The 14,910-nt window shown below is 39.0% G+C and overlaps 1 protein-coding gene across 1 annotated transcript in view; it reads right to left on the bottom strand.

Annotated features, from left to right (window-relative positions):
* Positions 1-14,910, bottom strand: part of Ptprt (protein tyrosine phosphatase receptor type T) — a 783,865-nt gene that overhangs the window by 392,422 nt on the left and 376,533 nt on the right. The gene's annotated exons all lie outside the window — the stretch shown is intronic.

Here is a 14,910-nt window from a genome sequence, read left to right as displayed (position 1 = left end):
AAGAGTATCATTAAACTGTAGGAACATTTTCAAATGAAAACCACTGTCAGTTAAAGGAAACTTATTCTCTGTCCAGTCTCACTTGGGACCTACCTAGCCAAAGAGAATGGAAATGAATGGTATGAAGCAAAGCTATCTATTCCAGTGACTTTACCAAACACCCAAAAGGGAAGCCAGCTAGGCTATGTAGGAAAGAGAAGCTGGATCCAGATGACACCTTAGCCCTCTTAATGCCCCCTTGATCATTTATGAAGCACTTCCTGGCCTTCTTGTACATCTTTCAGTGACAGTGGTGGAATAAAATGTGCACATTGTGTTTCCTGGCTGAGGCTCCATTAGGGAGACTGCCCCTTTGCTGTGATATATTGGCATGGTCTTACAGATTTTATGTAAGTCACCAAATGAGAAATTTTTCCTATCAGAAACATAAAGGTGATCATAGTAGTGATTTAAATGAGAATGGTCTCCATAGACTTGTATATTTATATGCTTGGTCTCGGTTAGTAGAACTGTTTGGGAAGGATTAGGAGGTATGGCCTTGTTGAAATAAGTACATACTTGTTGGAGAAGATGTGTCATTTGAGGTGGGCTTTGAGGTTTCAAACACCCATACAAGTGATGGGGGAAATACTTCTGTGTATGTTTATAAATAAAGTACTTGCTTGGCCAATGAAACAGCAGGTTAGGCTGGACTAGGAGTCAAAGAGGATTCTGGGAAATGTAGTAGAGAAATGGTGCTCCAGACAGGAAGTGACATAGCAAGGAGACTCATATTTAAGAAGAGGAAAAAGGAAGTGTTGCTCTCTTTCCCCTCGGCTCCTGCTCCAGCGGCAAGATGTGATCCACCAGCTAGGAGGGACGCCAATAAGGCGTCCGATAAGATAAGTCTTATAAAATATATAGATGTATGATGATTGATACTGAGCTAACAGATGAAAATCCTAGTCATTGGCCAAGCAACATTGTAACTAATACAAGTCTCTCTATGTATTCATTTGGGCCTAACTTGGAGAGGCGGCTGCCATAAAGCTTACACGTGGCGGTGGGGCTCAGCGGCTTTTGGCAGAAAGATTTATCGTAACAGAATGGTGTCAGGAGTGGGATGACCTCATGCCCCAAGGTTTCCAGAGAAAGACGGAAACCTGCCGCCACAGCCTGCCCTGTCGGGCTGCTGAGAGGCATTGGAGCAGCTTCCATATGCTCCCACTGTCCCGGTGCTCTTGGGCGTTATACTCGGACTTCTGAGATGTTAAAGACAGATTAAGATAAAGAAAAACCTCTAAAGGTTTACAATACATTTAAAAATGTATGTAAGCTTGTGAGAGAAAAAGTAACAGGAGGAAATAGAGTAACCGGTTGTGGTGGCCAACACGGGTAGGATTTGCTAAAGGAAGCAGAGGCAGGCGGATTTCCACAGAGAAACCCTGTCTCAGAAAAAAAAAAAAGAAACAAAAAGAAGTAAAAGTAAAATAATAAAAAGCCACCTAGAGATAAAAAATATACAGAGAATCTGGATACTAAATGCCATACTGTTGTCTTTAATTTGTTTGATTGCCAAGGAAAGAATTACTGCTGCTAAAATACATTTGATTATAAATACTGCTAAATTAATCCAACTTATACATTTTAAAAATACTTTAACTTTAAAGTTTAAGTCTAAGGACAGGCTACTTAAAAATAAAGGTTTTGCTTGTATTTCCACAGAAAATCAAAAGCTGTTGATTCCTTCCAGACTAATATGGTTTGATCCAACAAGACCCCCTAAAGCTGAGATGATACAGCCTTACAGACTACAAAAACAAGGACTTGGTCAGGTTTCTATGTTTTATCATGATCCTAATGGTATGAACATCGCCCCCAATCAGCAGAAAGCAGTTTAGAAAGAACGACGCCCATATTCCCAAGTATTGTTTATAAATGTTTGTTTTCATTTAAATGAGGTTGGTTATAAATGATAAAAAAAGAAAAAGAGAATAGGATCTAGGAATGAATACTTTAATTGGTAAAGATTTTCATTTATTGATACAACTTTAAGGTCAGTTTTGTGATATGTATATGTCTCTTGTTTAGGTATTGTGTTTATACAGATCTTTTACCTATAATAGTCAGAAGTTATAATTAGGTTAGTTAGGTTTTCTAGATATAGAGATGTATTTGAGATGGTTAGATATTCTTCAAACCTTTCAAAGACCTACAGAAATATGGCATTTAAATGGTTTAGGGTTTTTCTAGACAGTGAGACACAACTGCTCCTGACACACCAATTATGTCAGAAAGGAGGATGGGCATCGAAGAAACTCGTTATGGAGTTTGCTTTCAACATGGCAAGACTAGCCATTTGGGCAAGAAACTGCTCTTGCCTGGACTGTTTGTTGCTGTATAAATTGGACATGCAGGACCCACAAGAAAATGACTGCTAAACTTACAAAACTAAAGGGTTCCTGTTAAAATGGAGGAATGTGCTAGACATACTATGGCCTATAGGCTAAAGATGGATGCCCCAACATTTACAGAGGAACTTTGGATGACTGCCCAGGTAGCAAGATGTCCTGTCAATTCAAGAGTTTATATATTATTCTTCTGTGGTCTTTGATAGAGTTAAAGACAGATAGTTATGGTTATAGTTTTCTTCAGTTATTATAAAAAATAAGTTACCCTTCTTTTTATTTAGACAGAAAAGAGGAGATGATGGGGGAAATACTTCTGTGTATGTTTATAAATAAAGTACTTGCTTGGCCAATGAAACAGCAGGTTAGGCTGGACTAGGAGTCAAAGAGGATTCTGGGAAATGTAGTAGAGAAATGGTGCTCCAGACAGGAAGTGACATAGCAAGGAGACTCATATTTAAGAAGAGGAAAAAGGAAGTGTTGCTCTCTTTCCCCTCGGCTCCTGCTCCAGCGGCAAGATGTGATCCACCAGCTAGGAGGGACGCCAATAAGGCGTCCGATAAGATAAGTCTTATAAAATATATAGATGTATGATGATTGATACTGAGCTAACAGATGAAAATCCTAGTCATTGGCCAAGCAACATTGTAACTAATACAAGTCTCTCTATGTATTCATTTGGGCCTAACTTGGACAGGCGGCTGCCATAAAGCTTACACGTGGCGGTGGGGCTCAGCGGCTTTTGACAGAAAGATTTATCGTAACAATACAAGTCTTTCTTTTGGCCTGCCTATCTGTCAATCAGGAAGTAAAGCTCTCATCCCCATGCCTGCTGCCTGCTGCCTGCTGCCATGCTTCCTGCTATAATGATAATGGACTAACCCTCTGTAACTGTTAGCAAACTCAGATTAAATGCTTTCTTTTATAAGAGTTGCATTGGTTATGGTGTCTCTTCAGAGCCATAGAACAGTGACTAAATAATCACTATTCTTTCTTGCTGATGTTCAACTGTTGTGGAGGGTAGACCAAGGCCAAGTTGAAAGTCCTCTATGAGACTTCTTTTCCTGCTTTTCATCAGACCTAAATTTATACAAGGACTTTCTTAAATGCTCACCATCTCCACACCTTCTTTCTCTTGCCTATCATACCTTATTTATGAACTCTGAACCCCGAATAAATAGGTTAACCCATATCTCCTGTGAAGTTGGAATGAAATTACGTATGCACATTGGTGTAGTATCAACACACCATAGTGCTATGTAATAAATCACTTCCAAGCCTGATGGGGGAAGTGCTTCTGTGTATGTGTTTGTCTTACTGGATGATAAATAAAGTACTGTTTGGCCAATGAGACAGTAAGTTAGACAGGACTAGGAGTCAAAGAGGATTCTGGGAAATGTAGTAGAGAAGTGGTGATCCAGGCAGGAAGTGACATAAAAAGGAGAATCATATTTAAGCAAGGACCAATAGGAAGTTGCTCCTTTTCCTCTTCGCATCTTCCAGCAGTGCCATGTGATCCACTGGCAAGGGAGGACACAAATGGAAGGTGTCCTATAAGTCTTATAAAATATATAGATTTATGATAATTAAGACTGAGCTAACAGATGAGAATCCTAGTCATTGGCCAAGCAGCATTTGTACCAAATGTAAATCCTTGTATTATTTTGTCCATCCACGTGGCAGGCAGAACTCAGGCAGCTGGCAGAGAACACCCACGTGGTAGTAGGGCTCGGGTGGCTTTAGCGGAAAGATTTATTGTAACACAAGCTATTGCTTTACAACCAAGTATTTATTTATTTATTTATTTATTTATTTATTCATTTATTTATTTAGTGTTCCTTACATGTTCTTGTATTATCCAGGCTGGGTTCAGCTTGGCTTGAAGTTTTGAGCTGTTTTCAGGGTTGTTCTAATTATTTTACATCCTAGGTTGCAGGGACAGCACTCCCCAGGCCCTGTTTTTAATTTGAGAGATTTGGCATAGTTAAGCCAACCTGTGTACCATTTGCTAAAGTTCTCTCATATCATACCTGGGAATACTGACTGTATCGCCAACACAGGACACCCTGCAAATCCATCAGGAGTGGGGCTCATATCCACAAGAGCATGGAAGGAGAAAGCAGTGTGAGTCAATATTTGCTAAATAATAGCTCATACCATCCAGATGAATAAATGTCCATGCTTTGGTTATAGGGCTAGCCAGAGTATCACACAGTCCAAGATTGGTCCTCTGGAGAAAGGAAAGTCTGGTTTTGCATCATATGTCTGGAAATCCAGAAGTTTCTGCTGAATCCACAGAATGCAAGACAGTGGCCTTTCTCTGCCTATGTGGACTATGTGATGATTCTCTGGGATAAAATGACACAGCTAGAAAAGTTACTCTGACCTTCACAATATCAAAATGAACTGGCTGAACAGTATGACAAACTAGTCAGGTTAGTTATATTCAGCCACCACACAAATGTCTACTCAGATCACATGCATCCACATAGACTAGTACCCTGTCTTGGTACTAAATCCCCTGTGATTGGAAATGAATCCAGTAGGTCACCTGGAACCTGCTACTTTCTGTGGAAGAAATACATTGGATATGATTAAGTTGAGTAACTTGAAGTAGTAGGTTACCCCAGAACGTCTAGGTGGACTCACTGCATCAAAAGGTCCTTAAAAACAGAACAGAAGATGCAAGAAGAGAGAATATGCCTCTCTGCTGGTACTGAAAATAGATAAAGCAGCCCTAAGCCAAGGAATGTAGGCAGCCTCCTTGAAAAAGGCAAGGAAATTGATTCTCACCTAAATTCTGAAAAAGGAACAGCCTTGAAGAACTATTTTGAACTTCTGACCATAAAAATAGATGCATGTGTAGTGACTCATTACAATAGTAATAGACACCCATACAATCCCCAAATATTGTTCTGCATTTATATATTTCTGCATTTTCATCTCCAATTTACCTTCATTGCCTTTCCTCCATAGAAATGTTATTTCCACATATGTTCTCTTGCTTGAATGAATTTTTAAAAATGCATGCAATTGATTAGTATGCATGCATTTTAATTATGTAAATTGGAGTATATTCTAGCTTCTTTCTTGCTTTGCTGTACAGCACTATTCCTTTGACAAGCCCTTATGTGCCCTTAGTCAACCACTTCCAACCACTACATGGGATTTCACGGTTTGTGTCTTCTTACTGCATCAGTCTACTCCCTGCTGAAGGGCCTGCTCCCCAATAATGACTACAATACACTATGCTGCAGGGGACCTTCTACAGTACATCCCTATGTGAATTATTTGCATGAGCCCTTTTCCAGTATACATGGGCCTAGGAGAGAAAGTATTGTCTGATGATTAAACTTAATTGGACAAAGTGCTGTCAGACACTCTCAGCTTCTAATTGTGTGAGAACATTTGTATACCAACACACTCATGACATCCAATGGTATTATCCTATTTTTCTAATCTTTGTCAAGTGCTGGGATTAAAGGCATACACCACCACTACATGACTTATTTAGTTAGTTTTTGAGACAATGTCTGTCTTAGTGTTCTATTGCCGTAAAGAGACACCACAACCAAGTCAACTCTTATACAGACATTTATTGGGGGCTTGCTTATAGTTTCAGAGTGTTAGTTCACTATCATGATGACAGGAAGCATGGCACAATTGGTGCTAGATTGTAGGTAGATATGGTGCAAGAGAAGTAGCTGATAGTTCCATTACAGAGCATGGTGTGGGCTTTTGAAACCTCACACCCCACTCTCAGTGACATACCTCCTCCAACAAGACCACAACTCCTAATCCGTCTAAGTAGTTTACCTATGGATGACTAAGCCTGTAAATATATGATTCTATAGGGTAACTCTTATTTAAACCACTGCAGGTTCTCACTCTGTAACCTGGTCTGTCTTAGTACTCTCTATGTAGACCAGTCTGGTCTTGAACTCATAGAGATATCTTGAATCTCACTCCCTAAATGTTCCATATCAAGGGTCACATTTCCTGTTTTCCAAAGACTTTTAAAATATAATGATAAACTGATGACAATGTTTTAATAATGTTTGTCTCATGTAAATAGCTATATGATCTATATCATTTATATTATAGTAATGGATTATGTTGTTACTGAAATTAACTCAGTCCTGAGATAAGTTTCCGTGTCCACGATTAATATTTTTGAAAGCAGTGTTGGACCCACTGGCTATATTTGGTTTCAGATACATTCTCTATACATCACCATCGAAAATGTGCCTGAATTTTTACCTGATTTTTCAATTAAGGTCCCACTAACTTCTCACAGGATACTAAATTACCTTTCTTTTAATTTTTTAGGAAAAATAGCATTAAGTTAAGAATTGAACCTCTTCTGATAACTTGTTAGAACCTACTGTTCATCAGTCACATGAGTTTAGTCGGTTTTGCTGGGGTTTTTTTTTTTTTGAGTTTTTTGAGACAGACCTATATAGCTGTTGTTTTTAATGGTAGCTTTTATCTATGTTTTTAAATTTTCATATGTATTTTGATCATACCTATCTACCACTACCTGCCTCCATCTCCCCCTAGTGCTCCCTACTTCAACTGCCTCCTGTTGGGTTCAAAGCAACCCCCACCCCCCAAAAGGCAGTGCTGGTGACAGTCCTGGACAGCAGCAGATGTATAGGTGGGCTTTCTGTTTACCAGGAACGTCCTTTAATCTGCCAGGAACTTCCCTTAATTTTCCCTCTCACACCAACTACCTAGGTCAGTCGTTCTCAACCTTCCTAATGCCATGACCCTTTAATATTGTTCCTCATGTTGTGGTGATCCCCAACCATAAAATTTAATTGCTATTTCATTACAGTAATTTTGCTACTGTTATAAATCATGCTGTAAATATCTGATATACAGGATATCTGATATGTGAAACCCACAGGCTGAGAACCACTGACCCAGGGCAAGGGCATTTAATTCTTACCAATAGAACTGTCTCCGTCAGCTCAAAGACCCGGGCCCTGCTGACTGTTTTGTAAAATCTACTTGCTTTTCTTCCAGTTTTCTCTTCTCCCTGCCTACACACTCCCAATGATAAAGCCTTGGAAGTTTGACCATCACTATATCTTTTCTTTCTACACATGGAGTGGTCCAGTTCGGTGGTTTCACTTCATCCACACTTACACCTTACACCTTCCAATTCATGTTCTTTTTCTTATTGTTATCATTGTTGCTGTTAATAACCCCCTGAATCCTATTGCTGCTGCCCATATGCACATGGGTGTGTGGCCATCCACTGGGACATGTGTAATTTAGCTGGCAGTGACCAAATCCGCAAGGAAGAATGACTCTCCTTTCCTCAGTATCCATCAAACAACAGTAGCTCCTCTGTTAGAGGTAGGAACTTGGGGAGGTGTTCCCATCCACACTGAAACTTTTGGCTGGCTTGATCTTGTGCCTTCTTGTTGAGGGCGTAGTGTTTTTCAGAATTGCTTGACTATCATTTCAGTTTCTTTAATCCCATTGATCCACTGAATTGTTCTCTTTGTCCTTATGCTAGGTTTGTCATTTTAAGTTTTTCCATAATTATATGCATTCAAAGTTCTCAGTTCAACAGCACAGGATTCATTATATTCTTACTTTAAAAATATTTGTGTTTACCACGTCTTTCTTCATCAACTGACATTTTTTTAGCATTCTTTTCAAAGAACTAAATTATATATATATTTTTAAATTCTCCTCTATTCAGTTAATATTTTCCTTGCTCATTTAGACTTTTTCTGATATTCTTGAGTTGAATGCTTAGTTCATTTTTAGCATTTGAGAATGATTATACCCCAACCCCACCCACCAAATCCCCAGAGACCTTGGAGCAGCCTCACTACACCCCAGGTTATCCCCCAGGTAACTGTGGCCATGGCCATCAGAGCCTTGGCCCCACCCCCATCTGGAGTTGAGTGTCTGGGTCCTCAGCTGGAAGACCCTACTATTTTGGCCCTATCTCCTGAAGACACACCCATGCCCCCACCAACCCAGCAAAGCCCCAGAGGCCTGGGAGCAGCCTCCCCACACTCCAAGCATCTTGCACAGCATCTGCAACTACCAGAGTCTTGGCCCCACCTACACCTGGAAGAACCTCAGTGTTGCATCAGCACTCAGCAGAGGCACACATCTGCCTGCACCTGTAGGAAGAAGAGTGGCCACCTAAGCCACAGGCCCCAGCTACACCAATTGGATGAAGAGAGATCACCTAAAGCATAATCCCCACCTGTACACACTGTAGGAAGAGATGGGTAGATGACACTGTAAGAATACATTCAACAACATAAAGAGCAATTGGTACCACCAGAAACTAGGGGTTCTACACCAGCAAAACCTGAACATCCCAATGTAGACAAAGCAGAAGAAAACAACCTTAAAAATAACTTTATGAGGATGATAGAGCCCCTTAAAGAGGAAACAAAAAACTCCCTTAAAGAAATGGAGGAAAAGACAAAAAATGGAAAAAAAAATCTCTTAAAACAACGAAATCCAAGAATAAACAAACAGGTTTATTCTGTTCAAACAGTTCAAGACTTGAAAACTGAAATTGAGGCAATACAGAAAACACTAACCAAGGGAATGCTTGAAATGGAAAATCTGGGTAAATGATCAGGAACTAAAGATGCAAACATAACCAACAGAATACAAGAGATGTAATACAGAATATTAGGTGTTGAAGACACAATAGAGGAAATAAATTCATTGATCAAAGAAATTGCTAAATTCAACAACTTCTAAACACAAAATATCCAGGAAATCTGAGACATGGAGAAAAGACCAAACCTAAGAACAATAGGGATAGAAGAAGGTGAAGAAGTCCAGCTTACAGGCACAGAAAACATTCAACACAATCATAGAAGAAAACTTCCCCAAACTAAAGAAGGACATGCCTATGAAAGTACAAGAAGCTTACAGAACACCAAATAAACTGGACCAAAAAAAGTTCCCTTGCCACATAATAATCAAAACGCTAAACATACAGAATAAAGAAAGAACATTAAGAGCTACAAAGGAAAAAGTCCAAGTAACATATAAAGGCAGACCTATCAGAATTGCACCTGACTTCTCAATGGAAACTCTGAAAGCCAGACAGTCCTGGATATACGTTCTACAGATACTAAGAAACCATGGATGCCAGCCCAGGCTACTATACCCAGCAAAGCTTTCAATCATCATAGATGGAGAAAATAAGATATTCCATTGCAAAATCAGATTTAAACAATACACATCCACAAATCCAGCCCTACAGAAATTACTGTAAGGAAAACTCCAACCCAAGGAAGTTAGCTACACCCATAAGAACATAGGCAATAGATAATACCACACTAGCAAAACCCAAAAAAGGGAAACACACATGCAATACCACCACCACCAAAACCAAAAATAATAGGAATTAACCATCACTGGTCATTAATATCTCTTAATATCAATGGTCTCAATAAAAAGACACAGGCTAACAGAATGGATACAAAGACAGAATCCATCCTTCTGCTGCATAGAAAAAACACACCTCAGTGTCAAATACAGACATTACCTCAGAGTAAAGGGTTGTGAAAAGATTTTCCAATCAAATAGACCTAAGAGACAAGCTGGTATGGCTATCCTAATATTTAACAAAACAGACTTCAACCTAAAATTAATTTAAAAAATGAAGAAGAACATTTCATATCCATCACAGGAAAAATCCATTAAGATGAAGTCTCAATTCTTAATATCTATGTACCCACATTTGTAAAAGAAACATTACTAAAGCTTAAATCACACATCAAACTCCACATAATTACATAATAATAGTGGAGACTTCAACACCCCACTCTTACCACTGGACAGGACTACCAGACAGAAACTTAATAGAGAAATAAAGTAACAAAAGTTATGACTCAATTATGTTTAACAGACATCATTCCACCCCAAACCAAAAGAATATACCTTCTTCTTAGCTCCTTATGGAACCTTCTCTAAAATCAACCACATACTTGGAAACAAAGCAAACCTCGACAGATACAAAAATTTAGAATAACCCCCTGCATCTTATTGGATCACCATGGTTTAAAGTTAGAATTCAACAACAACACAATGCTCAATTGAAATCACCCCTGGGTAAAGGAAGAAATTAAAGACTCACTAGAAATCAACAAAAATGAATGCACAACATACCAAAACTTATGGGACATTTTAAAATCAGTGCTAAGACAAAGTTCACAACACTAAGTGCTTACATAAAGAAACTGGAGAACTCTCACACTAATGACTACAGAACACCTGAAAACTCTAGGAAAAAAAAGCAAACTCTCCCAGGAGGAGTAAATACCAGAAAATAATCAAATTGAGGGCTGAAATCAATAAAATAGAAACAAAGAAAACAATACAAAAATCAATGAAACAAAGAGTTAGTTCTTCGAGAAAATCAACAAGATAGACAAACTTTTATCTAAACTAAACACAAAGCAGAAAGAATATGCAAATTAAAAAATCAGAAATGAAAAGGAGGGCATAACAACAGACACACATCAGAAAAATCATTCACCATGATCAAGTAGGCTTCATCCCAGAGATGCAGGGATGGTTCAACATATAAAAATCTGTCAATGTAATCCATCATATAAACAACTGAAAAAAATGATTGTCTCACTAGATGCAGAAAAAGCCTTCAACAAAACCCAACACCCCTTCACAAAAAAGGACTTGGAGAGAGTAGGGATACTAGGAACACACCTAAACATAGTAAATGAAATATACAGTAAGCCAGCAGCCAACATCAAACTAAATGGAGAGAAACTCAAACTGATTCCATGAAAATTAGAAGAAGACACAGCTGTTCTCTCTCTATATATATGTATTCAATATTGTACTTGAAATTCTAGATAGGGCAATAAGACAACAAAAGGAGATCAAGAGGATAAAATTGGAAGGAAAGTCAAATTTCAATTTTGCAGATGATATGATAGTTTACAAATGTGACTCGAAAAATCTGATCAGGAAACTCCCATAGCTGATAAACAACTTCAGTAGTTTGACAAGACACAAGATTAATTCAAAAAAGAAAATCAGTGGCCCTTCTGTATACAAATGATAAACAGGATGAGAAAGAAATCAGAGTTACACCACCCTTCACAATAGCCACAAACAACATAAAATACGTTGGGGTAGCTCTAACCAAACAAGTGAAAGGCCTGTATGACAAGAATTTTAAGTCTTTAAAGAAAGAAATTAAAGAAGACATCAGAAAATGGAAAGATCCCCCATGTTATTGGATAGGTAGAATCAACATAGTAAAAATAGCAATCTTACCAAAATCAATCTACAGATTCAGTGCAATCCCCCATCAAAATCACAGCATAATTCTTCACAGACCTTGAAAGTACAATACTCAACTTTATATAGAAAATAAAAACTAGGATAGCCAAAACAACCCTGTACAAAACTGGAACTTCTGTAGGCATTTACCATCCCTGACTTCAAGTTCTACTATAGAGCTATAGTAATGAAAACAGCTTGGTATTGGCATAAAAACAGACAGGTGGACCAGTGGAACTGAATCAAAGACCTTGATATTAATACACACACCTATGAACACCTGATTTTTTATAAGAAAGCTAAAATTATAAAATGGAATAAAGAAAGCATCTTCAACAAATGGTGCTGGCATAACTGGATGTCAATATGTAGAAGAATGCAAATAGAACCATAGCTATCCCCATGCACAAAACTTAAGTTCAAATGGATCAAAGACTTCAATACAAATCAGCCAAACAGAATCTCTTAAAAGAGAAAATTTGAAGTACCCTTGAAAGCATTGGCTCAGGAGACCACTTCCCGAATATAACACCAGTAGCACAGACACTGAGATTGAACATAAATGGGACCTCCTGCAACTGAAAAGTCTCTGTAAGTTAAGGACACAGTCAACAAGACAAAATGGCAGCCAACAGAATGGGAAAAGATCTTTACCAACAGATCTTTACCTGTTTAGAGATCAGAGGGCTGATCTCTAAAATATATAAAGAACTCAATAATCTAGATACCAAAATACTAAATAATCTATTTAAAAATGGGTTACAGATCTAAATAGAGAATTCTTAAGACAAGAATCTCAAATGGCTAAAAGGCACTTAAAGAATTGTTCAACATCCTTATCTATCAGGGAAATGCAAATCAAAACAATTCTGAGATACCATCTTACACCTGTAAGAATGGCTAAAATCAAAAAACACTAATGAAAGCTTATGCTGAAAAGGATGTGGAGAAAGGGGGACACTACTCCTTTGCTAGTGGGAATGCAAACTTGGACAGCCACTTTGGAAATCAATATGGTGGTTTCTCAGAATATTGGACATCAATCTACCATTCTTGGGCATATACCCAAAGGATGCTCAATCATACCACATGAACATTTGCTCAACTATGTTCATAGCAGCATTATTTCTAATTACCAGAAGCTAGAAGCAACCTAGATGCCCCTCAACTGAAGAATGAATAATGAAAATGTGGTACATTTACACAATGGAGTACTATTCATCAGAAAAACACAATGACATCTTGAAATTGACAGGCAAGTGGATGGAACTAGAAGAAACCATCCTGACTGAGGTAATTCAAACACAGAAAGACACATATGGTATGTAATCACTCATAAGTGGATATTAGACATAGAGAAAAGGATAACCAACCTATAATATACAACCCAGAGAAGCTGGGAAACAAGGAGGACCCTAAGAGAGACAGACATACATGGACCTCCCCAGAAGAGGAAAGGGACAATGTCTCCTTAATAAATTGGGAGTGTTGGGAGAGGGAGTGGGTAGTAGGAGTGTAGGGAGGGGAGAAGAGGATTGGGGAAGAGAACATGAGAGATCAAGAAGGTCAAGTTGGGGGAAGGACAGAGAGGGATAACAAGAGATACCTTGATAGAGGAAGCCATTATAGGGTTAATGAGAAACATAGCACTAAGGAAATTGCCAGGAATCCACAAGGATGACCACAACTAAGAATCTAAGCAATGGTAGAGAGGGTACCTTAACTGCCCTTCCTTATAATCAGATTGATGCCTACCTTAATTGCCATCATAGAGCCTTCATCCAGTAACTGATGGAAGCAGATGCAGAGATTCACAGCTATACATTTGGCCAAACTCCTGGAGTTCAGTTGTAGGGACTTTGGAGTGATAGTATGAACAAAGGAGTCAAGACTATGTTGGTAAAACCAACATAAACATCTGATCTAAGCAAGGAGCTCACTGGCCCCAGTGTGACAGCTAGAGAACCTGCATAAGACAGAACTTGGTTCCCTGAATGTGGGTGACAGTTGGGGGGCTTGGGCAGCCTATGGGGCCACTGATAGTGGAACCATTATTTCTCATTAGTGCATGAACTGGCTTTTTGGAGCCAATTCCCTATGGAGGGATACCTTTCTCAGTCTAGATACAGGAAGGTGGGGCTTGGTCCAATGATGTGGCAGACTTTGATTAATCCCCATGGGAGGACTCAACCTCTCTGAGGCGTGGATGGGGGTGGGGTGGGAAGAAGGTGGGGGAAGTTAGAGGAAGGGAGGGAGAGGGAACTGGGATTGGTATGTAAAATAAGATTGCTTTTAAAAATAATAAAAATAAATATAAAACAGAAAATAAGAGTGATTATAGAGTCATATGAGGTGGCAAAGAACCATACAAGACTTCACTGAGAACTCTCACCCAGCCTCCTGACTGTTAATATCTGATGTAAAATGCACACAGGGAATTATGCCTATCTCAAGCCACACTGTTTAATTCAGACCTTACACACACATCCTTATGCACATTTGTGTTTAATTTTATGTAATCGTAACACATGCAGCTTCCTGTGATAAGCCCCATAATCAAAATACAGAGGCACACCATCACAGGACTTCTGTACCAATAAGGGCTGCATGTTTGAGATGCCTGCAAAGCCCATGCTGACATTTGGTCCTCAAGCACAGTATAGGAGGTGATTGGGAGGAGTCATGGTTATTGTCTTATGTAAAGCCCCAAGGTAAGTTCACCCCTGCCACTCACGTGGACCCAGCCCTGCTCTCTCTAGAGAAAGAAGTGACAAGGTAGTGCCTTGGAGCAAAGAGTGATCCCTGACCACCTGCAACATCTGTAACTGTGGGAACTATGTCTTCATCCTTAGAGATTACCTGGTCTGTGGAACTGTGCTGTAGCTGCAGGAACTGACTAAGGTATTTATAACACCTATGGAAGCCACTCACTCTTTCCTCCCTTCCAGACTGAAACCTTTCCCAGCCAGTGACCTGACCATCACCTCTATAACTTTGCTTTGGAGGAAATTCTATAAAAGAAATAACATTTAATATTCTGTCTCAGAAGAACTTTTCCCCCAGGGACTCATCCAAGTTGTCACGAATCAACAGTTTGTATATGTTTATTGCTTAGTAGTACTCCACGGGACAGCTGCCTTGTGGTTGTTGTTTAATAATCCAGCCATTGAAAGGCACTTGGATGGTTTCTAATTTGGGATTACTATGAATAACTTCA

Source organism: Cricetulus griseus, chromosome 6 (genome assembly GCF_003668045.3).
Source record: "Cricetulus griseus strain 17A/GY chromosome 6, alternate assembly CriGri-PICRH-1.0, whole genome shotgun sequence".
NCBI classification, from domain to species: Eukaryota; Metazoa; Chordata; class Mammalia; order Rodentia; family Cricetidae; genus Cricetulus; species Cricetulus griseus.
The sequence above is the reverse complement of the archived record's forward strand: the minus strand, read 5'-3'. Positions and strand labels throughout refer to the sequence as shown.